The sequence below is a fragment of the Neofelis nebulosa genome, chromosome 7, assembly GCF_028018385.1.
Source record: "Neofelis nebulosa isolate mNeoNeb1 chromosome 7, mNeoNeb1.pri, whole genome shotgun sequence".
Lineage (NCBI taxonomy): Eukaryota > Metazoa > Chordata > Mammalia > Carnivora > Felidae > Neofelis > Neofelis nebulosa.
Window position 1 is genome coordinate 124,904,564 of NC_080788.1, and position 26,572 is coordinate 124,931,135.

The 26,572-nt window shown below is 38.4% G+C and overlaps 1 protein-coding gene and 1 pseudogene across 37 annotated transcripts in view; both read left to right on the forward strand.

The window, feature by feature from the left end:
• The window catches only part of NRXN3 (neurexin 3), a 1,582,316-nt gene that overhangs the window by 1,086,887 nt on the left and 468,857 nt on the right, over positions 1–26,572 (forward strand). The gene's annotated exons all lie outside the window — the stretch shown is intronic.
• On the forward strand, positions 18,409–18,557 carry LOC131518295 (U4 spliceosomal RNA; annotated as a pseudogene).

The window sequence follows — 26,572 nt, forward strand, 5'->3', positions numbered from 1 at the left end:
TGCTTTCCCAGCACTCCCCTGCACCCTCCTGCTGTGTGCAAAGCTCCAATCCTGGGAAAATACCATGCAATGCTTTCATTCTAAAAGGGAGCAATTGAAAGCATTTCTCTGGTAATTTAAGCACACGGCAGCCACCTTTGCAAAAGCCTGGCTGCTAAATAACCCCCTTGTCTCCTCATTTTCCAGGAGGGGAAAGAAAAAAACTTGGGGTTGGGGAGAGACTCCAGCAAGACAAGAGCCTGTTTTCTTTGGGTTTAGCCTTACTGGTCTCCACCTCCTCTCCATTCAGCAACTGTAGGGCTCCTGGTGTGGCACGTTCTGCTACTTTTCCTTTTAGTGTTTTAAATGCCACAAATGCCTGTCATAAACCACCTTCTTAATTATGCAGAAGTGGAGCTGAATGGTTAGTTAGCAGCGCTATTGCAATTACTTCACTTTTTCAGGTCTGCTGCTGTTTTATGTGACACTGTTTTCTAAGTTGCTGATTAAGATGATGTAGTGGGTGGAGTCCTTCTTCCCACCAGTGGAGAGAGGCCTCGGAAGGCTGGGATAATGAGTCCTCAGGCAGTAGTTTATGGCCTAATAGGAATTACGGAGGGGAGGTAAGGAGGGAGTGTGGAAGATATGCCCATTTGTTTTCTTCTTCTTACAAAAGAGGCTCTCTGGTCTTTTTCAGCTTTCTCCTCTGTCCATTCCTGATGCTGAAATTGTTAGAGAAACATCCAAGATGGCACTTAGGGACAAGTCCCAATCTTAGTTGGAATGTCTTGATGCTTTCAGACATCTTCAGATTTCCTTGTGCAATAAAAGAGGCTTTATGCTGGAGTTAAATGCTGGCTGAGAAATTTAAGAGAAGTGAGGATTTGAATTAATCTCTTTAACTCACTGTATCTCTCTCTCTCTCTCTCTCTCTCTCACACTCTCTCTCTCTTCTTCTAACCAAATATGAATAATGCTCTGTACCCATATTGGACCCTAAGAGGTTATACTTCTAGGATTGTTTTAGTTACCAATTGGAAAAGAAAAAGAAAATATGTGAACTTGATATCAACCTGTGATTGCAAAAGACTGCAGTCATTCATTCATTTATATTTATTGAGTGCCTACTATGTCCTGGGCCCTATGTGTGAGGACCCAACAGATGGGGCAGAAGCAATGCAAAGTCTTTGCTTTTGCAGAAATGGCCTTCTAGTTAGGGATACTGACATTAAACCCATCAAGAAATAAGAATATACTTTCAAATGGTGATGAGTGCTATGAAGAAAAATAAAGCAGGATGAAGAAATGGAGTATACTGGGGATGCTATTTTGGATGGAATGGTCACAGAGGGCTTCTCCTTGGAAGTGACATTGAAGCAGGTGCCTGAATGACGAGAGGCAATAAGCCATAAGAATATCCAGGAGGAACATTCCAGGCTGAAGGGATAGCTCGTATAATCACTGAAACAGGAATGCACTTGGCTTATTGGAGCAAGGAGGCTCATGGCTAGAACCAGGGAGCCAGCAGTAAGGGGAAAAATGAGATCTGAGAGATACCCAGGGCCCTGCCACATATGGCCTTATAGGAGAACAAAAGGTCTCTGGATTTAAATAATCTTATTTACATTTTTTTTAAATGTATATTTATTTATTTTGAAAAAGAGAGAGAGAGAAGGGAAGGAGCAGAGAGAGAGAGAGAGGGAGAGAATCCCAAGCAGTCCCTGCATTATGAGCACAGAGCCTGATGTGAGGCTCGATCTCACCAACCGTGAGATCATGACCTGAGCTGAAATCAAGAATTGGATGCTTAACCAACTGAGCTGTCCAGGTGCCCTAAGAACTGTCCTGGTAGCTGGGTGCCAGTTATGCTCAAAAGGGGCAAAGTGGAAGAAAGGACATGCTGAGGAAGCTAGCACAGGAATCCAGGCAAAAGCTGTTTTAGGGTGATAGTGGTGAATGCATTAGGACATTATTTTGATATTCTCTGTTTTCACAAGTGTTTTCTTCATAAATTAGCAGAGTTTTAAATTGTGACTTGGACCTACTAATGAATCATTGTTTCTTTTAAAATTGATACATGAAATAATATTCTTTTTTGTAAACTGATATAAAATGTTGAAGGAGGATTAGTCTTAACTTTCTATCTATTTACTTACTAGCCATTTGGAGAGAAGGCTATGTGGCCCTGGAGTCCAATAAATACTACTGGCTTTTCCTACCAGACTGCGATTGAGAGTCAAGGTTATTCAACCTCTTTGTTGCCCCAGGGTCACCCTTCCCTGTCCTTCCCTAGCTAGTAGGCAAAAAGCTGAGCAGTGGAACCTGAGTGATCTTCTAATTGATAAAAAGAACTATATTGTTTCTCCATCAAAATGTTTATTGCAACTAAAAGGGATGTACTCTTATGTTACTGTCTGAAGGGTTTTTATTTTACCGAAAAGGGATTTGTTGGCACTGTGGGATGTGTATATTTGTGTGTATAAGCATGTGGATAGGCTTGTACTGGGTAACTGTTTTACTTTGCTTTTTTGTTTGTTTGTTTGTTTGTTTGTTTTTCTCTCCAATTAAAGGAAGTAATTTTGGAGGAAAATAGGATGACAGCCCTGGAACTGGTTGATTTTTTTCTTATTCACAGTGGGTTCAGTAGAAAATGCTGAAGTTAAGTTTGCCCTGTGTTTTCTCCCTATTTCATTTCTATATGATCACATCATTCTTTTAATAGGCATCTTGAGAGAAAATGTATGTCATATTTTATATTCCTTTTACCCCTTTTATTAAGAGGGAAGTGTCTTGGAAGAGAATATATATATATATATATATATATATATATATATTTGAATATATATATATATTCATTTGAATATATATATATTTGAATATATATATTCATTTGAATATATATATATTTGAATATATATATATTTGAAATGAATATATATATATATATATATATATATATATATACATACATACACATATTCATTTGATTCTCCATCTGAAGCTTAAAGGAAATATGAATTATCAAACTCCTGAGGGTAGTGTTAATGATATATATGTATCTAATATATACGTATATGTGTATTTTCTTGTATAATTATTTGCTTATATTACTCCCCCAGATGTTCTTCTGCTTTTAGTTGAGATAGATCCTATGTTTCTACCATGTTTAGGAGCATTTCTATGTTGCCTACAGTCATTGCCTTCCATCCCCAAACTGGTGACATTTATGTGTCATTTAGCCTACCTCATAATGCTGTTCATTCTTTTTTGTGCATTTATTATATTGAACCAGCTGGGTCATAAACTTATTTAGGGAAGAGACCATAATATGTGCCATGCCTTCTTATATGTTCCAGAACTGTATCAATTGAGATTCTTTGGTTACAAGCAACAGAACCTGGCTTAGACTACCTTCAGTAGGTGAGGAATTAATCAGGCGGCTTTTGTGTAGCTCACAGAATCAAAGCAAAGACTGGGGAAAAGGCTTCTGAAAAGAACTAGGGAATCTTGGGAGGTATAGGTAACAGGAAATAATAAGTTTTTCAGGCGACTGCTGTTAGAATGCATAGACTCCAGCTATCCCCCCACCACCCTCATTCTTGAAATAGTATGCTGAATCCTCAAAGGAGTTGGGTCATGTGTTCACCCTTAGGGAAGTAGAAAATCACTTTTTCAACAGTTCTATGAGTTTATGAACAATGAGTAGGAGATGTAATTGCCCCCAACCCAAGAAACCAAACAAAAAACCCAGTGGCCCTAAACAACTGTTCACTACAATACCAAACATAGTTTGATGTTCATAGTTGTAATTCTCTACAGGTATGGTGACAGTGATGGTGATGATGATGGTAAAGATAAAGAGGAGGACAAATAATAAATGGTTCTGCTCTTTTGAGGAAATAATCACAAAATGTCCTTGCATTCAGAATGGCAAACAATTGGTATGGCCTGTTGACATTTTAAGTTAATATAGGCTAGCCATCTTTTCTTTTTGATTTGGGTTTAAACAGTGCTTTCCCAAAGACCACAGTGATAAACAGAATTATGCTATATAAAGCAGGTGCTGTATTCATCGAATAAGATTGCATGCACTGGAAACAAGGATGCCTAATTGAATCACCTGCATTATGTCCCTTTCAGCCCTGGAGGCATAATTGAAGCATTATCTGAGTTGTCACTTTTGTGATTTCCATCCCCATATTCTCACATTATGGTAACTGGATTATGAACAATCCCAAGGTCAGACTGGTGTACAGACCAATATCTTACATATTTTACTATTGATATGATACATCCTGATCACAATATTCATATAGCACTTTCTCCCATCACTGATTTTTTTTTTTTACTTGTGACCTTGGCCACACACTTTAAATTCCTCAGGAAAATATACTGCCGTTAAAAATGCCTCACCCATAAAAAAAAAAATGACAGGCCAAAAAAGACACTTTTTTTTTTCCTTCCAATTCTATCATATCATTTCTGTTCCTTAGATTTGAATTTCCTGGATTTAAGCTGCCCTTATAGTTAGCAGAAACATTATTTTAAGAACAATTTAAATTGGACCTTGTTGTGAAACTGGCTACTGCATCTGAGTCGGGACCTTCTTCTAGAGGGAGGTAATTAAATATTCTTCATTGATGCTATTTTAAATGTGTTGAATGAAAGGAGTTAATTATACAGCAGGGAACATGGCAGACTTCTGACTAATAATGAGCTCTATGTTTAATATCTTCATCTTTGTTAAAGTTGTTGAAACCAATCAGATTGGCTTGAAATGAATGCAGAGTTATAACTAACCAAGTACAAGTGGAAGTTCGTCACAGATGCAAGGACTTGCATTTCTAATGATGACTTCAGGGAAGGGATGCAGATAAGTTGCTTTGTTCTATGCAATATAATCTGTTTCCGTTAGCCTTCTATTGTGATTGTAGAAAGAGTAAGCCTCATTGTTTCTAGAGATTGCATCTGTTATAAGGGACTGATATGTGTGTCTGAAAATTATAAAAGAGGAGGTGATTTCTTTTCTTCAAAGCTTTACATGGCCAGTCCCTCCAGAATCTGGTACTGCTGTGTCCCCGCAAGATGTGTATTAACCCTGCATCTTGGGATGTCCAGGACTCACTAGAGGACACAGTGTGGCCCTAAAAACCAAATCTATTGTGATGTTGAATTGGAGAAATGTGGGCCCTGAGGTCAAGTTTTACATAGTCTATTACTGATTGGTTCTGTTTGTTCATTAAACGAGTCCTGTAAACTCCCAGGCATTTCTTTTCAATTTCTCCTTCCTTCCAATTGCCTCACAGAATCCCATATGGCTTTGTTCTTATTTATAGAACTCCCAGAGTTCCATTCTGCCCTTTCTATGTTGTAGTTTGTAGCTTTGCTCTTCTAACCCAGATCAAAGAAACTTTCTTCCATTCTTTTCTTGATTTTCCAAGGGAGTGCTGTTACCTGGCTGAGGGGAGCTGTAGCCGTGACCGACTGTGGGATCGGCCTGTAACTGATGTTCACCTGAAGGAGTTGGGAGATATTGAGGAAGAAGTAGGGTGGGATTATCTGGTTCTCAGATGGTCCCTGGCCCCTGATGGTATGTGTGAAATGGGAGGAAATGCTAAAACAGAACAACCACCATCATAGGGAAGGAAAAAAAAAAAAAAGACCTGGATTAAAGTTCCAGCTCTGACTGTCACTTAGTGTATGGCCTTGGGCAGTTTTGTTTTGCTTTTTTATCCTCTCTAAACCCATTATATAATCCTTAAAATGGGGATGGGGATAAAGTTGTACCTGCTGTGTGGTATCACTGCTGGGACTCAGTGAGATAATTCATGTAAAATGCATTGCCTGGTGCTACATTTATTTTTTTTAAATTTATTAAAAATGTGGTTATAGATTGTTTTTGTTTGTTTATTTTAAAAAAAATTTTAATGTTTATTTATTTTTGAGAGAGAGAGAGTGTGAGTGCCAGTGGGGGAGGGGCGGGGGGGGGAGACACAGAATCCAAAGCAGGCTCCAGACGTTGAGCTGTCAGCACAGAGCCCAACGTGGGGCTCAAACCCACGAGCTGTGAGACCATGACCTGAGCCGAAGTTGGACGCTCAACCGACTAAGCCACCCCTTATTTGTTTGTTTAAATAAATCCAATTAAAATCTTTCATTTTTGTTTATCTGAGTCTTCCGATCACTATAATTTTCCTCTGAGTCTTACTGCTCATCCCAACTGGAGATCCAAGATAGCTATCTTTTTTGTGTTTGATAATTATTTGACATGTTTCCTCTCAAATTAAGAAAAAAGACACTTATTTCTTAGTCACTGTTCAGAATGACAATGTGAGACTAAGCATTTGTTTTGCAAACCCAGTAGACTAGGGAAGATAAATGGTTTAGGTGCACTGTGGGGAGATCCTTTGAGAAAGAAAAATACCTATCCATTTTGGAGGGGGGAAATTAATAAGGTGAACATAAGCCGTCTCCCCAGGGACCTCTCTCTAGGGTCACACACCACAGTTTGTGATGCACTACACCTGTGGTGCAGTGGTCCAAGGTTACCTTTATGGTCACAGTTTTGCTTTAACCAGGGCAACTTTTAACCAAAGACGTGGTAAATCAGAAAGCATGACCTAGTATAACAAGAGGAAATCACATCTGCTCAGCTAAGACTCTTCCCAGATTGTATAGAGTTTGGTTGTTCACATCTTTGGAAAGGTTGGATACTAACCATTGGTTCTCAAACTTGAATGGATATGAGAATCCCCAGGAGGGTTTATTAATTCATGGACTGCTGGGAGCCCATTCCAAAGTAGGTTTCAGGTGGGGCCAGAGCATTTGCATTTCTAACAAGACCCCAGATGATGCTGATTCTGTGTGACCCAGGGACCATACTTTGAGAAACACTGTCAAAGTGCCTTGCTAATAAAAATATGGTGTCTGGACCTCTAGCATCAACATCTCCTGAAAGCTTGTTAGAAATGCAAAATCTCAGGCTCCACATCAGATCCACTGAATCATGGTTTGCATTCTGACAAGCTTCCTAGGTGACTTGTTTGCACAATAAAGTTTGAGAGACACTGATCTAGTGGCTATAGGTAAGGGCTTTGGAGAATTCAGAATTTGAATCCTTCAGAACTGGGTTCAAGTCTCAGGACTGCAAACCCCAAGCCCTGTGACTTAGGGAGATGTTGTTTTGTTCTTAAATCCCCAGTTTCATCTGAAAAATTAGGATGATTATGCTTATAAAGTTTTTGTGATGCTCAAATGTGATAATATATGTAAAGTGCATACAATTAGTAGTGTTGTTAAGTGATGTCTTCATTCCTTTTCATGTGTAATGTGTCCTGTGAAACCATTAAAAACAGCTGTTTGAAGGATGTGTTTGAAATTCTCTCTGAAGTGTTTTCATATGTCCTGTTTTGAGAAAAGCTATTTTCACAGTATAGAATTAGGTTGTCCTCTCTGTGTTATTTTGTCTGTGAATCACAGCTGTAGAAATATGGAATGGATAAAGTTTGCCGTATCCCAGCCTCCTGGTTTGACCTCTGAATTTGAGGGTGTGTGTGTGAGAGAGAGAGAGAAAGAGACAGTCAGGCAGGTTTTTGGAGGTGGGTGTGAGAAAAAGCCCAGAGTGTCTTCTTTTCTCTGTAATAATAGAGTATGATATGCATTTTTAAAGATAAAATTAGATTTGTAATATTTGACAACATCTCTTAGTAGGTTCTAATCTCTCTGAGGTGTTATGAAAATGAAGGTTACACCAGCTAATAAAGTGTGTTGAGAACCCTGAAAAGTGCTATATAAAATAGGGTGTTGGACACTATTTAACTTTTTAAAGTATAGTCCTTCGTGATTTTTTTTATTCTCCAATCAACAGCAATTCTAGTATTTTGGCAGCTGGAAGGTACCTTAGCCCTCTCAATGCCCTCATCATTTGAGAAATAAACCTGTTACCTTTAGTATTTTATGTTCTGAAGGCTGAGAAATTTCAAAGTCATGTTAAGAAAAAGTGAAATATTGGGGCGCCTGGGTGGCGCAGTCGGTTAAGCGTCCGACTTCAGCCAGGTCACGATCTCGCGGTCCGTGAGTTCGAGCCCCGCGTCAGGCTCTGGGCCGATGGCTCGGAGCCTGGAGCCTGTTTCTGATTCTGTGTCTCCCTCTCTCTCTGCCCCTCCCCCGTTCATGCTCTGTCTCTCTCTGTCCCAAAAATAAATAAAAAACGTTGAAAAAAAAATTAAAAAAAAAAAAAAAAGAAAAAGTGAAATATAATGGCTATAGAAGAATAGATTAAAATGAGAATTGTGTCAGTGTAATTTAAGAGGGTTAATGAGAACATTGTTTTTCTGGGTTACAGTGTAGATCTCCATGCAGGTGACTAAGGGGTCTTTGGACCCTGGGTACTGTTTCACATGGAGGGGTTCTTTTGTGAAATTGTTGTCTCCTATACAAATAGGCCACTTAGGACTTGTCATTATTGATGCACACCTTACTCTGTAATTACATTTTTAGCATTCACAGGTAGGGCAGTGGAGCTCTCCACTGCTTAGTTATTAGCATCCAGGGTAATCTCCATCAACTGTAACAGCACGTCACCAAGTTCTTAACGAGCATCTCCTGCTGGTGCCTTGCAACAAGGGTAGGTGTGTGGGGAAGAAAAGCTGTAAGACCTCACTTACACTGCAAATCCGTCAAGTCCTGCTACTTAAAGTGTGATCTGTAGGACCAGCGGCAGCAGCATTGTTAGAAATGGAGCATCGCAGGATCTACTTCAGACCCACTGAGTCAGGGTTTGCAGTTTAATAAGATCCCCAGGGGATCTGTATGCATGTTAAAGTTTGAAGAATACTGCTTTCAGCAATAATGTTTAAATAGAGGGAAGTTGAAACTATTTGAAGTTCAAATTCAGAGAATGAGGTTAGCTGTTACCAAGATAGAAGGTTTCGTAATTGGTTATAATCACTCTAATAGTTGCAGGTCTAAAGGAACTTGGGTGTTTGAGGTCAATTATCTACTCTATCCCTGGAAAGGATATGCTTTACAGTTAGCCTCATAAAAGGAAGTCTGATTAAGCTCTGTCAACCTGTGTGGCAGTTCCAAGTAGACCCCGAAGGCTAAAACAAAACAATACAAAAAAGGGCAATGCCACAACAAAACGTAAGGCAGAGATAAGCTCAAAAAAGATGTGAGGTTTTTTAATATAATGATAATGGAAATCTGATTTCAATATTAATGAGGCTCCCCACTATTTGAAGCCTAGGCTTAGGAGACAGAATCCAGGATTTTGTCTAGAACTAGGGTATATTTTTACTTAAGCTAAAGGGAAAACTTTGCCCCTGTCCCATGAACCAAATCAATAGCATACCTGGGACTGGGGGCACTGGTAGAGGTGTGGATGGGAAGAAGTTTCATCCCCTGAGCACATTTTCCAGCAGCTTTTGAAACTGGAGTGTAAATAACAGCAAATCTGACTTAAATTGCCCTAATCAATAAAACCAAGTCACTGACTCATGTAACTGAAAAGAACATCAGACTCACTTCAGGTCAGACTTGAGCCAGGATACAAAGAAGTCACCCAAGACATCATTTGTTTCTCTTTTCCTCCTCTGCCTTTTTTTTTTTAAAGTTTATTTATTTTTAGAGAGAGAGAGAGGGAGGAAGGGAGGATGAGCATGGGGAAGGGGAAACAGGGGTGTGGAAGGAGAGAACCTCAAGCAGTGTTCATGCTGTCAGTGCAGAGCCAGATTCAGGAAGCTATCTCAAGAACCATGAGATCATGACCTGAAATCAAGAGTCAGACACTCAACAGACAAAGCCACCGAGGCATCCCTCCTCTGCTTCTTCTGATACTGACTTTATACCAAGGCTGGACACTCACGGTTTTCAGAGGGTGGCCAGCAACTCTTGCACTGCCTGCTTTCTCATTTGTTCAGAGAAAAAGACAATCTTTGCCCCATCAATATCAGCAAGATATTTTGAGGTTCATTGAGATTGGACTGGCATAGGTCATATGCACAGTCCTGAAAACACTACTTCTTTGGTTGTTTTGTGTATGTGTGTGTGTGTGTGTGTGTGTGTGTGTGTGTGTGTGTATTTTAATGTTTATTTATTTGTTTTGAGAGAGAGGAAAGAGCGTGGGTGCCTAAGCATGGAAGGGGCAGAGAGAGAGAGGGAGAGAGAGAATCCTAAGCAGGCTCCACACTCAGTGCAGAGCCCAATGTGGGGCTCAGTCTCATGAACTGTCAGATCATGACCTGAGCCAAAATCAACAGTTGGTCACTGAACTGACTGAGCCACCCAGACACCCCCTGAAAACACCACATCTGCCAGCAGAATACAGTTATGTTAGAGTTTAGAGTGTGTGCTCAATCCCTAGAGATGGGCAACTTCCCTCTAACTTCATGGATTCTCAAATGGAATTTGATTCTGAGGCAGGAAGTAAAAAATGACTAGCAACCTAACTTTCCCTGCAAGCCTGCTCCGGTGCCTTTTCACACTACTTTCAAGATCTCATGTCTACACCATGTGGTAGGTATTGCTATTATTCAGATGAAGGCTCTGAAGTCGAAAGCCCATAAATGAAATATGTGGGGTTGTGGCACAGGTCAGCTTATCATGAAAGAGTCCCGGTTTATGGAGGAGGGGTACCCAGCTGGGGGATGAGGAAGGGATAAGTAGGAAAAGAGCCAGACTCAGCCTTTCTTCAATGAGACTTAGCCATTCCGTGTGGTCTGTATGAGCCATACATTTATGTGTTCAGTGCCTGTTTTTATCAAACGCTGTCTGTAGTTACATAGGAAAAGTAGAACTTTTTCCAACACCATTCAATTCCATTAATTTAAAAAAAAATGCCATGAGTTGTTTATATGAAATAACTAAAACAATAGATTAAAACATTTTTCTCTTACATTTATTTGATTCTTAGACTATGCCATGAGCACAGACTTGAAACCAATTAAAATGATCATGCATTGACTTTCACGATGCTAAATTAATCAAGGTCTTTACATGTGGTGAAAATAATAAATGGATTCAGATCAGAAAAATAAGCTATGATTAAAAATTGTTATTTTTTTAATTTAAAGTACCTCTGAAAAATTTATCCTTTGTAACTGAAATATTCCTCTTAATAAAAGGTTGACAAAAGAACTTTTTGTAACACCGTCTGTATCAGGAAAATCTTTGACGGAGCAGATGAAAGAAATTCTTTCAAAATACATAAGTCACTTTAGTTCCAGAATTCAACCTGGGCTAAGATTTTTATAACTCAGAGGTAAATATTGTTGAGACTTATGTATTATAGAGGGAGTAAACCATTTGATTATATCTTATTCTGAGTATAAGCTCTATGCAATAGATTCTCATGGGCTTTATTCAATATGCTTTCAATTTTTTTTTAAATATGTCCTCAACTCACCAGGAAGAAAAGAAAACATTTCCAATTTAACTGCAGTTTTTGCTGTGTCTATTAAATTACTCTTTTGGATGGGTATTTGCAGGTTCTGACTACCCACACAATTATTGGTGAAATCTTTGCCTCGTAGCCTCTCTGGCACTTAGTAGAAAGGAAAAGACTGAACATTAAAAAGAAATTTGTGTGGTTTGTTTGATAGAAATTGAACACCCTTTCATGTTCCAAATATTTCTAGAAAATATCTAGATTCAAAATGTAGATAAGAAGATCAATCCCCACTTTAAAAGTAAGAGAGTAGACACTGCTTAAATTACTTGCCTTAGAAGAGTAAGGGAAAATGGATTGATATTTGTTCCATATTGACTGTCCTCAGCATTAGGCTATGTAGTATGGAGTCACCAGAAATCTGTGACATAGCTCCTGTTTTCAGGGTGATTATGGTAAGGTTTTGGTAAAAGAGAATTAGACTCTTTATGTTAACCATGAGCAAGATTTGTCTCTTCTACCTTCAAAGTAAATCTCAAATTTGACAACTATTCACTGATTCTGCCTCAAACAACCTACTTGTAGGCCAACATCATTTCTTACCTAAGCTTCAACTCTTCCCCCGACACATATCCCTGCTTCCTTGCTTTGCACCAATCCCTCATATAGCAGCACAGCCAGAGTTATCATTTAAAACACAGAGTACATTGTAAAACCCTTTCTTGCCAAAAAATGGTCCAGTGATGTCCAAATACACATAAAGTAAAAAACCAAACCCCGTCTTACTGCCTGGGGTACTCCCTTTACATAATCTGCCCAAATCTCAAATTTCATATGCTACCACTCTGCCCCTTGGGGTCACTAGCTTCTGGTCATATGATCTTAATGTTATTTGATGGTCATAGAACTTGTTTCTGTGTGAAATGTGCTTTTCCTATATGTTTAGGTGGATGGTTCTTCTCATTATTCAGGTTTCATTTATATATCATTTCTGTGAAGAGATTTTGCTTGACCACCCTGTCTACAAATATCCTATTTGTTAACTTATTTATGTGGGTATCATCTGTCTTCCCTAACTTCGATGGGAAGTCCCATCTGTGAGCTTTTGTGTTTCTGTCCTATCACCCTATCCCCAACATCTTAAAATAACACCTCGTATACAGGAGTCTTTCAATAATGTAAGAAGACACTAAATTAGTGTGCTGAAAATGCTACAGGATTTTAGACAAATGTAAAAACACTCAGGCCTGGATTATTGCATGAGTATTTTGAGGAGTTCCATCTATTGGAGTAAGAATCTTCAGGTTAAATAATATTTTAATGGATTGTGAGGGAAAGAGAGGGTATTGATGATTTTTTTTCTATTATCTTTACCTCTATTCTAATAAAAAAATACAGGATGAATTACCTTAGGATTAAAAAAAGTAATCCAAACTGCTGCAGTTATTTTCAAAATTTCTAGGAGAACTCTTTTTTTTCTTTCAATTTGGTGATGTTTAAAAATTACATAAAAAGTAAAAAGAAATGGTACTTAATGTCTTAACAAACTATTAATTTGATCGAGTTTCAGAAAAAAACCTCATTAAGCTCTGTGATTATTTAGTGTCACTTTCATTGGGTTTTCAGCAATTATCTGGAACAAGTTTTAGAATGAGGGAGCATTTCCCTTTTCAGTAGCACTTGAAACCTCCGTGATGTTGACACAGAAATGTTGATAGGAAAAGGTAGTGAAGCAAGGGCTACAGGTCTTGATTCACCCGTGTTCAAAATATCACACACACCTCAAGAAGGTTTGTCAAAGGCATTCTTGAGCAGTTTTCTCCCATTAAGACCATTAGCAAAAAACTTTTGAGAGTGAAATGAAATTTTCCTCACTCAAGTCCTAGCCCATCTCTGAGCATATAATTGGAATTAAACCTTTATATATAATTTTCTAATTATATTTTCTCCCTCCTTTCATGGCCTTTCAGCTTTACATAACCTTTGTGCTGCCTTGTTCCATTAATCCTTTAAATGCCAGCATCCTGTTGAGAGGGGATTCATTGCAGTATTTCCATCATTGTCAACAGAGTCACAAGATCGTTCTAATATATTGGAATTACCCATGCGTGAGAAAATGCTGTCTGGGATTTGTAGTTATTAGTTGACTCTTATTCAACTCTGTGATGAAAGTAGAATTTCTCCTCTTAATGTTTTATTACCAGTTAAAGCACAGACAGGTATTTTATTTTAATTTGGGTAAAGAGTACATAATAGAGAGCTGGAATTTCCTAAATTATGTACATTTTTGGTAGTTAGTTATATAGTTAATCTTCTTAATTTATCACTTAGAGTAGGGCAATTACCACAATATGGAAATAAGCCAGGATTATTGTATCACTGGAAAGTGATTGTAACTTGTAGGTTTGTGCCAAGGAAGTATATTGAATTGCTTAAACTCCTGCATTATCAATTACTGTAGTTGTGTGTGTGTGTGTGTGTGTGTGTGTGTGTGTGTGTCCCAGTCCCCTATGTATTGCATTACATTTCAAAAGATTATTTTTTCTACCTCCTTATCAAACAACCTCAGGAGAAAATATTCTTCTATCACTACCCTGTTGAAGTTGATTAATGCTGCCTTTAATTTAACTGAAAATGGTTAATCAATAAGGTCAATTTTTATGGATTTATTTTCATCAGTTGATGTGGCAAATCATTAGTTATCATTATCTCAATTAGCACAGATTGCCATGAAAAGTGAAGGGAGGAAATTGCTTTATGGATTTCTGAGAGCATAGATACACATAACTTTTCTGAACAGACATACTTTTCAGCAGTTACCTTATGCCGTATTTCAATTCCTATGCTGCAGTTTCTCTAGCAATCTAGAGATATCTTTGGCAGATAGGACATGGTGATCAGACCAAGTTGGAAAAAGTACAAAAAAGTGAGGTCTTTGGGGTCATAAAAAACCTCATGTTATTATAGGCAGAATTTCAGTGAACACTATGTAGGGAACACCGGTGGGGACGCATTAGGATGAAATGGACCTGTTTCAAGAGAACAAACTAGACTGGACTTTATGAAAAAAGATAAATTAAGGTAAAAAGAAAGGAATGTAAATACTTCTCATCTCTTATTCTGAAGACCCATGTTATGGGTTGAATTGTGCCCCCTCTCCCTGAAAATTCATGTGTTGAAGTTGCAACCTCTAGTATTCAGAATGTTACCTTATTTGGAGATAGGGTCTTTACAGTGGTAATCAAGGTAAAATGAGGTTGTTAGGGTGGGAATGAATCCAGATGGACTGGTGTCCTTATAAAAAGAAATTTGGATACAGACACGTATAGAAATAAGAGTAGTGGGGCGCCTGGGTGGCTCAGTCAGTTGAGCCTCCGACTTCGGCTCAGGTCATGATCTCACGGTCCGTGAGTTTGAGCCCCGTGTCGGGCTCTGTGCTGACGGCTCAGAGCCTGGAGCCCGTTTTGGATTCTGTGTCTCCCTCTCTCTCTGCCCCTCCCCTGTTCATGCTCTGTCTCTCTCTGTCTCAAAAATAAATAAACGTTAAAAAAAAAAAAAAGAAGAGTAGTGTAGAGACATGGGAAGAGGACAGCTATCTCTAAACTAAGGAGAGATATCTGGAACAGATCTGTCCCTCATAGCCCTCAGAAGGAACCAATGCTGTCAACACCTCGATTCTAGACTTCTGGCTTCTAGAACTATGAGGCAATAAATTTTTGTTGTGTAAGCCACTGAATTTGTGTCACTATGTTACCGCAACCCTAGCACACATATACAGCCCCTACATTATGGCTAACATTTCATATTAAACAAACTATACAGAAGCTTCCCCAAACACCAGGTACTAAAATCTATAAGATTTTTTTTATAAACATTAACTGTTTTCCCTGAACTTTGAAATATAGAATCCAAAGAAATTTAGAATCTAAGCAGAGTTGTATCAAAGCACTTTGCAATCAAAGCACTGATTGGAGGAATTGATCTCCATATATATCTTTAAGAAAAGGAACCCTTTTTTTCCCATTGTAGTGATGAGAACAAGGCACAAATTTTGAAAAGCCTGATTCTGAATGTTAAGTAACCCAAGGGTGAAGAACTACAATTTATGGGGAATTCAGTCAAATAGCGTCTGTTGTACTGGGACTCTGGTGTTTGAGTTATAAAATGGCAAAGTGAATCCATCATAGAGATTTATCCTGGACTAGCTTGCATCTGGACCAAAGGTGATCCATCAGATTTGTCATTTTATATTGAAATCCATAAACTCCCTGGTCTACATACCCCAGTTTTTGTGCAGGTGTAGCATAGCATAGATCAGTCTTTGGGGCATGCTGGTGGAAAGGGTGTGTATTTTGTTTTTATAGTTGAAAGTTTTTTTGTTTAGTTTATTTTTAGTAGTGACAATCAAAAATATTATTATTATTATTATTATTATTATTATTATTTGGTTCCTCTAGATATGAAGCTGATCGGTTATTGATAAAGAGTAGAATGGTAGAGTTTAGAATCAGGACAACCCAGAGTCACAAGGTGAGGGGTCAGAAGTACCTCTCTCTGGCCCCATCCATCTCTCTTCAATCTCAGATCCTTCGTGAAGTCCTCCAGCTACCCAGAACTCCCTCTATGTCTTCCTCCCCAGGAGCAGTAATAAGGGTTAGTGTTAATTGAGCACTTAAAAGATACCATGTGCTGCACATGACTCATAGCAACTCTTTCACATTAACACTTTTATTGTTTTCAATTTACAGAAGAAGAGGCTGAGGCTTAAAAGGTTGAATTACTTGCTCAGTGCCACCTAGCAATAAAAGCTAGAGTCAGGATTCCAACCCAGGGCTAAAAACTGATATTCTTAAGCAGTGGTCCCTGATGCCTCCCCTGACAACCTCCTAGGCATCTCATTTCTCCATCTAACCCAGTCTGTTCCAACCACTGATAATGTGACAATGGGTTATAATGGATGTCTTCACTTCTAGAAAGGACCTTTGTAATTAACTGGACATTTATAAAATAATGTGTTGGCAGAATGAAATGATACTCATGGTGAGAATTTCTCATTCTCATTCTGGCAAAATGTGTAATCTTCGACAAACCATGATCTCCTGAGCCTTGGTTTTATCATCTATAAATGTCAGAGTTGGATTAACTACTCTCTAAAGATCTCTTCCAGGCTTAAAATTCTAAGATTCTTTCACATTAAATGTAACTCCTTTTCAACCCATATGTACACTTGGCCCTTCATTTAATCTTTTCATAAGTTGGCAATTGAAAATACAAAGTCATGATAAATATGAGAAAATAGGAGTTACTTGATAGCTCTTAGCCTCAGCTTCCTCATCTATAAAAGGAACATACTTAATGTCCCTACCTCATAGGGTTAATATTAAACATGCCAAGTAAAATGCCTGTATCAGAGCAAGTATCACTAGGTATAGCTATAATAACATGATAATCACTGGTTTGATCAGTTCTGTTATTATCTCTCCAGGGAAATCACAGAATGTCCAGGGTTATAGAAAAAGCACCCATCATGACTACTTTTTTTTCATGAGCATTTTGTTCAAAGTGCATATTTTAACTTTGTATTCTATAGCCATTTGTATCTCACTAAAAGCTGGGCAATATTTATATCAAGCAGTATATCATCCATGTGTTCATTTATGCCTGCAGACTTTCAACCCCCTCCAAGCTGTGAGAACAATAGGCACTTTAATAGTCTGAAGCAAGAAGGATATTAGCTCCATGAATCTTTATTTTAAATTACATTTCTGAGTTAGAGGTGTCAAAATGGTAGAGCAAGTTAAGCGAGATTGTACTCCCCAGTAGGGCTATTGATGTTGGTTACAAATAAATTGCTGGTGCAGGTGATGATAGCAAAGTCCATGCCATCTTTTATTTAGCAAAGTATTTCTCTTGTTAACAGCTCCTTCTGTATGCTTTCCTTTCTTCTGTTTCACATCAATCATATTTGACACGTTGCCCAATGTCAGGGTAAAAAAAAAAAAAAAGTAGTATCCAGTTAATAAGCCAGATGTTTATCCCCACACTGGCTGAAACATCTGGATGTGTAACTAAATGTTACATTCTTTCATCCGGTTATTTAATGTTGTGTTACTAGAAAGAGCCAAAGAATAAAACCCGGAATTCTTTCTTCTATTAGGAGAATGATCATAGCATCTTGATGTCCTGGGGCCACAGCGTAGTTGTTCTTCTTAATAGTTTGACAGTTGTGGGCATAATTAGAATCATCTGAGATAAAGTGTGGAAGTGTTATGTAGATTCTAGAAGCCATGTCGTTAAAAGAATCCTAGTCCCTTTATTTATTTATTTATTTATTTATTTATTTATTTATTTAATATATGAAATTTATTGTCAAATTGGTTTCCATACAACACCCAGTGCTCATCCCAACAGGTGCCCTCCTCAATGCCCATCACCCACTTTCCCCTCTCCCCCACCCCCCATCAGCCCTCAGTTTGTTCTCAGTTTTTAAGAGTCTCTTATGCTTTGGCTCTCTCCCACTCTAACCTCTTTTTTTTTTTTTCCTTCCCCTCCCCCATGGGTTCCTGTTAAGTTTCTCAGGATCCACATAAGAGTGAAACCATATGGTATCTGTCTTTCTCTGTACGGCTTATTTCACTTGGCATCACACTCTCCAGTTCCATCCACGTTGCTACAAAAGGCCATATTTCATTAAAAGAATCCTAGTCCCTTTAGTTAGCCATACAATGGCCACACAGTTTATACGTTTTGGAAAGAAAGTTAAAAAAAGAATAAAGATAAATAGCCATTAACCCCCCAAATTTCAGAGCTAGACTGATAACAACACCTAAGATGTATCAGGTGCTGACTAGGGGTCATTAACTCTTTGAAATGCTTTGCATGGATTTAAACCTGAAAACAGTCCTGTGAAATAGGCACTATTATTTTTCCCATTTTAGAGATAACATAACTAAAGGCCAGGTGGGAGAGTAAATAGCTCACCGAAGATTTGAACTCAGACAAACCGATACAAAGTCTGTATCCTCAACATATGTAATACTTTCAGCTTTGCGCAGTGGCAGTATCGTAGCCAATGAGGTTTATCCGAGGCGCGATTATTGCTAATTGAAAACTTTTCCCAACATATGTAATACTTTCTATACCTCCTCTCATGCTAAAGTATGTATTCCGTTTCCAGCACTATCACTTACTAGCCTGGGTTTATCATCTGTGTGGTGGAAATAGCATTACCTACCTTAAAAGTATTATTACGAAGATTGAGAGAATGCATGTAAAGTGTTTAACAATGTTGATTTGTGATAAGTACCAATTAAAGGGTAGCTATGTTTACTGACTAGGCCATACAATTCTTGTGATCAAATACCCCAATACTGATTTAATATGAATAACAAATTCTAAAAATGTCACCTCTTGAGAACTCATCCAAGAAAATTTTTTTGAAGAGAGTTTCTATAAGGTTAAGCATCTTTGGTCAATTCTTGATACAGGCTATTATCAGAATAATTGAAAGCCTTCAAGTTATTGTATTTTTCTGCTTCATTCCAATAGAGAAAAACAAAACAAAACAAAACAAAAAACATGTTCTAAATATTCTGCTCATGTTTTCCTTCAACTTCAGGTTCAATGAACATTTATTGAGTGCCTGTTAAAGGAAGGAATATTCTGGGTTTTCTCTTTCTCCTTTTCTTCCACCTTCCCTTTTTTTTCCTATTTCACTTAATTTCATATTCATAACAATCCTATAAAATACAATTTTTTTTGCTTTTTTTTAAGTTTAGGAATCAAGACTTTAAATAAATTACATCATGTTTCATAAGTCAAAATGAGAGGGGCGCCTGGGTGGCTCAGTCGGTAAAGTGTCCAACTTCAGCTCGGGTCATGATCTCACATTTTGAATTCAAGCCCTACATTGGGCTCTGTGCTGACAGTTCGGAGCCTGGAGCCTATTTTGGATTCTGTGCCTCCCCCTTTCTCTGCCCCTCCGCTGCTTGCACTTTCTTTCAAAAATGAATAAACATTAAAACAAATTTTAAGTAAAAAATAAAATGAGAAGCAATATTTTAACCCATCGTAGGAATGAAGCCCTGTGTTTTATCCGACAAAACAAGAAATACTGCCATATGAGTAAGTGCAATGATGAAGGCCACCACTTACTAGATATCTGCAATAGGCCAGATTTATTGCTCTGTGCTTTAAATACACTTTCTAATTTAATTACTACAAGTTCCTGTGGTTGACACTTGGGTATCTTCAGGGAACTTTCTGCTCACCAATTTATCTTCTGATCTGGGGTCCTTAGTCATTTTCATTACTTTTGTTCAGAGTGACCTTTTCTTGATTGATTTGCTTCTCAGAATCCTCCAATCCTCATGTTGTGAGGAACAAGTTTATAATTGGGAAGTAAATTTGGTCATCAGCTTTGATAGGACAGTGGGCAAAGCTGACATGTTTTAAGAGACTTCTCAGAGTGTGCTGACTTTCTCTTGGCCTGGTTTCTATAAACAGCTAAAACAGCTTTTGTCAACACTCAGCCTGATTAAATTGCAAGATTATGATGTTTTCAGACCCAAAATGAAAGTGACGCATTCTTGTTCTTTTAGTAGCCTCATAAAAGTCAAATGTTTAATCTCAGGAGAAAATTTAGAAGATGGAAGTAAAACCTTAATGAGATGCAACATAAATAATAGAATAAATCCCTTTCCATGAAATGACTTGTGATGAGGTTTCTTCAAGGAAATAAACTATAAAAGGGAACATTTTAGAAATTTTAAATCTACTGGTAAACATTGCACTTTAAAAATACAGTGTCGGGGTGCCTGGGTGGCTCAGTCTGTTGAGCGTCCAACTTTGGCTCAAGTCATGATCTCATGGTCCGTGGGTTCAAGCCCTGCGTCAGGCTCTGGGCTAACAGCTCAGAGCCTGGAGCCTGCTTTGGATTCTGTGTCTCCCTCTCTCTCTGCCCCTCCCTCGCTCATGCTCTGTCTCTCTCACTCTCAAAAATGAATAAATGTTAAAAAAATTTTTAAAAATATATAGTGTCAGTAAGCCTAAACACTTAATAGATAGAAAGGATTAGACAATTAGTATCCACATAAATGTTATTTTTCCGAACACTAGGAATGCATCACCAAATAAACCATATTTCAAAAAATGATTTTTTTTTAATTTCAGTCCATAAAACCTGAGAAGTTACTGGCACACAGCAAAAAAAAAAGGATTCTTTCTCATCCTTTTTTTTTTTTAATGTTTTTATTTATTTTTGAGAAAGAGAGAGACAGAGTGTGAGCAGGGGAGGGGCAGAGAGAGACACACACAGAATTCGGAGCAGGTTCTGAGCTGTCAGCACAGCTGATGTAGCTGAACCCACAAACCACAAGATGTAACTTGAGCTGAAGTCAGACGCTTAACTGACTGAACCACCCAGGCTCCCCCTTTCTCATCTTTTGTGTAGACTTTTGTATACTAGAATTTTTCTTTCACGTGCATGCACATGTATATATGTGTACACATGTATCCATGCACACAGATATTCCAGCCATCTTTTCTCCCAGTGCTTGGTAAATGAAAGGTGCTGGAGAAATGTAACTATCCCCATTAGTTACATTATTTGTCTTCTTGTTCAAATGAAGTTGATATAAGGAAAGAGTAAACCTGGGTTGTTAAAATACTACAGGGGATCTCTATAATTTTTATACCCTCTCATTTTATTTTTCTAATCACCCCAAAGTGCCCTCTTTTGTTGGTTTAGAAATAACATAACAACACAAAATTCTGTTATGTCTCCAAAGAACATGTTTGTTTATGAGTGTCTAACTTGTATATGACATTGTAGAAAGTGCTAACACACAGGGTACGTATAAGAAGAATGATGATACTTGGCTTCTGCTCCCCAAGTACAGATCTCAGTCAAGATACAGATGATAATTGTTGAGTTATAATGATCACACTTGCAGAGTCAGATCCATCAGTATAGGCATGTATTTTTATGGAAATTTTGTTAATGAATATTGCCTTAAAAATTTAAATCAGATTATTTGCCCAAAGAGAGTGACAAGGTTTGGTTCCTGGCTGAAAGAACACTATTAATCTAGATTTCTAGGCTGGATTTCAGTACTGATTTTGAATAAGTCATCAATAACTAATTATAAGGGATCAATTTGCTATACCATAATTGTAGTCAAAATAAGATTCCTCCTCCCCATTCTTAGGCTTGCTGCCTCCCTTCCTTTCCTTCCTTCCTTCCTTCCTTCCTTCCTTCCTTCCTTCCTTCCTTCCTCCCTTCCTCCCACCCTCCCTCCCTCCCTCTCTCTTTTCCTTCCTTCCTTCCTTCCTTCCTTCCTTCCTTCCTTCCTTCCTTCCTTCCTCCCTTCCTCCCTTCCTCCCTCCCTCCCTCTTTTCCTCCCTTTTTCCTTCCTTCCTTCCTTCCTTCCTTCCTTCCTTCCTTCCTTCCTTCCTTCCTTCCTTCCTCCCTTCCTCCCTCCCTCCCTCTTTTCCTCCCTTTTTCCTTCCTTCCTTCCTTCCTTCCTTCCTTCCTTCCTTCCTCCCTCCCTCCCTCCCTCCCTCCCTTCCTTCCTTCCTTCCTTCCTTCCTTCCTTCCTTCCTTCCTTCCTTCCTTCCTTCCTTCCTCTGCCTCCACCTCCCTCCCTTCCTTTGCATTGCCCAATTCCACAATTAGTTTATTTTCCACTGCAACCCACATGACCCTAGTTATAACCTTAGTTATAACTCTAGACAGAGTAGATAGAAGGTAAACTCAGAAGTGGAGATGAAAGCCCACAATTGTTCCTGGTATTCTGGTGGCATCGATGTCCTCAAAAAGCTAAGACACCTTTGGGTTCCACAACTGAGATCCTTAGAACTCACTGATATCCATGAATGTTAGTCCACCATCCATTGGTAACAAAGACAACTGTATGCTAGCTGGGGATATGTGTCCCCCTTCTCCCTCTGCTTCTCCCTCTCCTGTCACTAACAAGTGCCCCCAGACTTAACCAGGAGGCAATATAGTACCCTGGGAAAGTCCATAGGCATGGTGGGAGTTAGGCTTATCAACTCCAGTCCCTGTTTGGGCACATGCTGATCTGTGCAACCATAAGCAATTACTTAAAATATCTAGGCCTCTTTTGTTCCATTTGTAATAATGGAGTAATACTAGTACAATGTTTTTTTCCTCCTGGGGCTGCTGTGAATGTTAGAATGTTAGATGCAACTTATTTAAAGTTGCTGTTCAGGGGTTAGCACTGAGAGTTGCACATCCTGAAAAACCCTCAGTCCTGGGCAAAGTACAATAGTTGATCACCCTAGCACTAACTTATCAAGTATTATTCTTGTTATTTTTATGGTTATTAGGAAAGCCCTTATCATAGTTCTAAAGAAAAAAGAAGCACTCACTAAATATTGGTTATTTTCTGACTTCTGTGCTTACAATATTTTACCTGTAAATTCTGGCTTTTCATCTGTCTTCCTATCCTCCTTTCCATTCTGTTCATTTGAGACTCAGATGACCCTATTCATGTCTTTTCTATTTTTTCTCTTAACTGTAGTTAGAAATTTGAACAGTGGCTAAAATCTCTCCTGTAAACCTGTGTAAAAGAGCCAAGGTCAAAGACTGTAATATAAGTAAAAGTCTTTTCCTTTATACATGATGTAGTTTATTTGTGTTACATAATATAAAGTCTCAGTGAGAGCAGAGGAAATAAAGCTCTCAGGTATGATTAGATTCTCATGTGTTATGTGTTCTGGTAATATTTTCTTTCTTATTAGTCATAAACAGCCCTACTTTTTCCCCCCAGCATAGCCTAACAATGAAGAAGTGTCTTTCAAAAATACTAAGTGAAATCTGTCTTTTTTATTAAATTATCCTAATCTAAAACCAGGTGACCTGATTAAAACCAGCCTTCTTTACTCTCTCCTTCCATTTCAAGGAAAGGTCACACGGACACTTCGTTTCTCTTGCCATCTTTTGTTTGGAGTAGGTTTGGTGGTATATTACTCAGGTAGGTGTAGTTCTTTATTATGGGAACCATGAGAGCCCAACTGTTGTTTTTTAACACTCCCAGCTGTGTTGTCCTAAAGCTCTTGCTTTCCCTGGAATGCAGAACTTTCCTCCAGCTCCCTGGTTCAGCCTTCAGTGCCACACCTTCATGCTGCATCTTTTTGCCTTTGAAATCATGTACAAAAGAGTATTTGCGTTTAAAATCCATTTACAATCTCACTGCATTGAAAAATATTTCAGGAGGTAAAGCAACATTGATAGGGAAAACATCCATTAATCTCTGTTATTGTTTATTTTATGCATACAGCAGCTTTTGTTGTTGAATGATAATCCTTGCCTATTGTGGTGGTCTTTATCCTGCCCTCCACTCCCATTTAACTCAAGTTTCTGCTGATGTGTTCGATTTTATAAATGAATGTGTTGAAAAATATCACAAAAAGGTGTTAATCTCTAATTGCATGTGGCTGTGATGTTTAATGTGGCTGATTCTGAAATAGTTGTGGACCTGAGCTTTTATACAAAGTCTGAAAGCTAAAGAGTGAATGTTAATATTGTTGACTTTTGTGGAACATCATGAATGGAATATTATGAATATTTCTAGTAAATAATATGAAAGACCTTTCAACAAAAAATCTTGCAATATATATTTCCTATTAGCATTGTCCCTTCTGTATAACAAATGACTGGGTGAAAACAGTAACTAAAAATAGGTGTCCCTTTCTTTTTTTTTTTTTTTTCTTTTTTTTTTAGGTGTCCCTTTCTACTTCAAGGATTTGTGACTTGTTATAAAGTTTCTTTTAAAAATCTTTAAGGAAAATGTTAACTTTCACTCCCTTAACAAAGGAAAGCAGAGGAACGCAAACATCAACTAATGCCATTTGAACTAGTATTGGTGTGGTCAGTCTTAGGGTGTCTGTCCCAGTTTTAGCACTGAAAACTCCATGTCCTGGGATGACTCTTGCTTCTGGGAAAAATGGGATCATTGGTTACCCTAATTTTGGTAGTACCGATTAGCATATAATGTGTAAGCAATGATGAAAGAGATATGCATATTATATTTTAACCTGATTCTAACTTTTAGACACACATCTACTGTTCAACTGGTTCTTGAGAAATAGGTTGGTGGATGGGTGATGGACTGGCTCTTGAGGGGAGGACAGTAATTTGTTAGAATAACATTCTCTCTGTGTTTCTGTATAGTGGTTCTAATACCTGTTCAATCTACTTGTCCTTTCTTTTGAGTGCTTACCGTTGACTGCTAGGTGGCCAAACCTTAGAACTTGTTCAAGAAGGCCATGTAATAAGATGATTAAGATCCTCTAGGCTTCCCAAGGGTCCCCCGCGCAAGAACTTCACTCCTTAAGGTGGTTAGATTAGGTCTAATTTTCTCAGTTTCATTTTCATGAGAACTATACTTCCTTTATTTTTAGGATTGAAGATGAAGAAAATACTGACAGTTTATTTCCCTAAAAATGAGTCTTGAGAAGGATTCTGGAGGAGTAACCCATGTCCCATAGATGTGTATGTCACCCCTGTAATTGACGTGTCATGTTTTTAACCTTGCATCCTCTGTGTTAGGATCTTCTTGTTTTGTTTTATTAGTAGAATGTTCTCTCTTTTTCTCTGTTTCTTGATTCCCTTCCTTTGCTCAGTTTCCATGGGAACATTTCTGTCACACTAAGAGGGCCTGGAGGTTAGTGACATGGAGCAGTAAGTTTTGAAGTCAGTGGGTGCCTTGGTTTTGAAGTGTTTGCTCGGGTCTCTGATACACAGGGCACTGTGTGATTGTAACTCTGGCATTGACTACACACAGCACATCAGTTACTCTTAAAGTGTGTAAAAGAACACAGTACATCAGTTATTCTTAAAATGAGCAAAGGCCCCTTAGAGGTGAGCCCCAGTACTTTCATCTCCTGCAAGCCAAGCCTCTGCATTTCCTTCAAATTAAACAGAAACAATGGGAAATGTTGCCACTGAATGCTCAGATTGGGCTGGGAGCAAAGAGCCAAAGGCTGTTAGAAGAAACAATACTGAAAGAAGTGGCTCTATCTTTTGAGCATTTTTGGTGTCAAATAAATGATGATTATTCTGTTGTTGGCTAAGATTTGTTAATGAGCCCCCTTCCCCAAACCCTCCACCATTCTCCTTTCTGAACTCGGGCTGATTATCGTCTTCTGCCCATGAGTCTCTGGGAAGGCCAACCCCTACAATCCCCTCTTCCTTGTCCTCACATCCTTAAGGATGTGAGTTAAAGAGAAAAAAATGATATTATTATTTTCCTCAGGGCAAAAGGAAAAAAAGTCATTTTGATACACAAGTTAATAGGAGATGAGAGGAGGCTACGGTTACAATTCCTGTAACACACTAATGTATATTTAATATACCACCTTGATTTGTGGCCTCAAGTTAAATTTTAACAACATATGTTTAGAGCATAATTATTTTCATAATCGTGTTAGCCTCAATGGGAGAACATTTGTATTAGTTTCCATAATTGAAATGCCAAATGCCTACTTTCATTTACCCACCTAGTGTCTTGGTGTGGGTAGCAAAAGATACAACTCTTCTAATACATATCAATTCTCTTTATTTCTAGTTGCTTTATAAAGATATTAAGTTTTTTGTTTTGTTTTTCCTTTTTCTGCTATGTGAAAGTCACCTTCAGAGTAAGGATGGAGTGACTCTTCTTGCCAAGTTTTAAGTAACTTGCTTGCAAGAGTGGTGATTCCCTACTGAGCTATTTTGTGTGTGGTTTCCCTCTGGGTGGAGATTGTGAGAAGGTAAATACAATGCATTTTAGAGTAGTCCTTTGCTTGATTAATTAGCATCTTAGTGCATTGTGTGGTCAGCTTCCTGTTGAGGCATAGATATCTGCCTAAAAGGTGTATTTCCCTGTTTTCCTACTAGACTGATTACACGTATAATTCTTGGATTTGAGCAAGAGATTTACGCTTTTATCAGAGTGAAAGTCGGAATGTTTATAGAGCCCTGTGCTTTTTCTTGTCACTAGCAGTTGTTCCAGGAGCATCTGGGTGGCTCAGACTGTTGAAGGGTCCACTTCAGCTCAGGTCACCATCTCACAGTTCAAGAGTTGTAGCCCCTCATTGGGCTCTCTGCTGTCAGTGCAGAGCCTATTTCGGATCCTGTCTCCCTCTCACTCTGCGCCTCCCCCACTCATGCTTTCCCACACATTCTCTCTCTCTCTCAAAAAT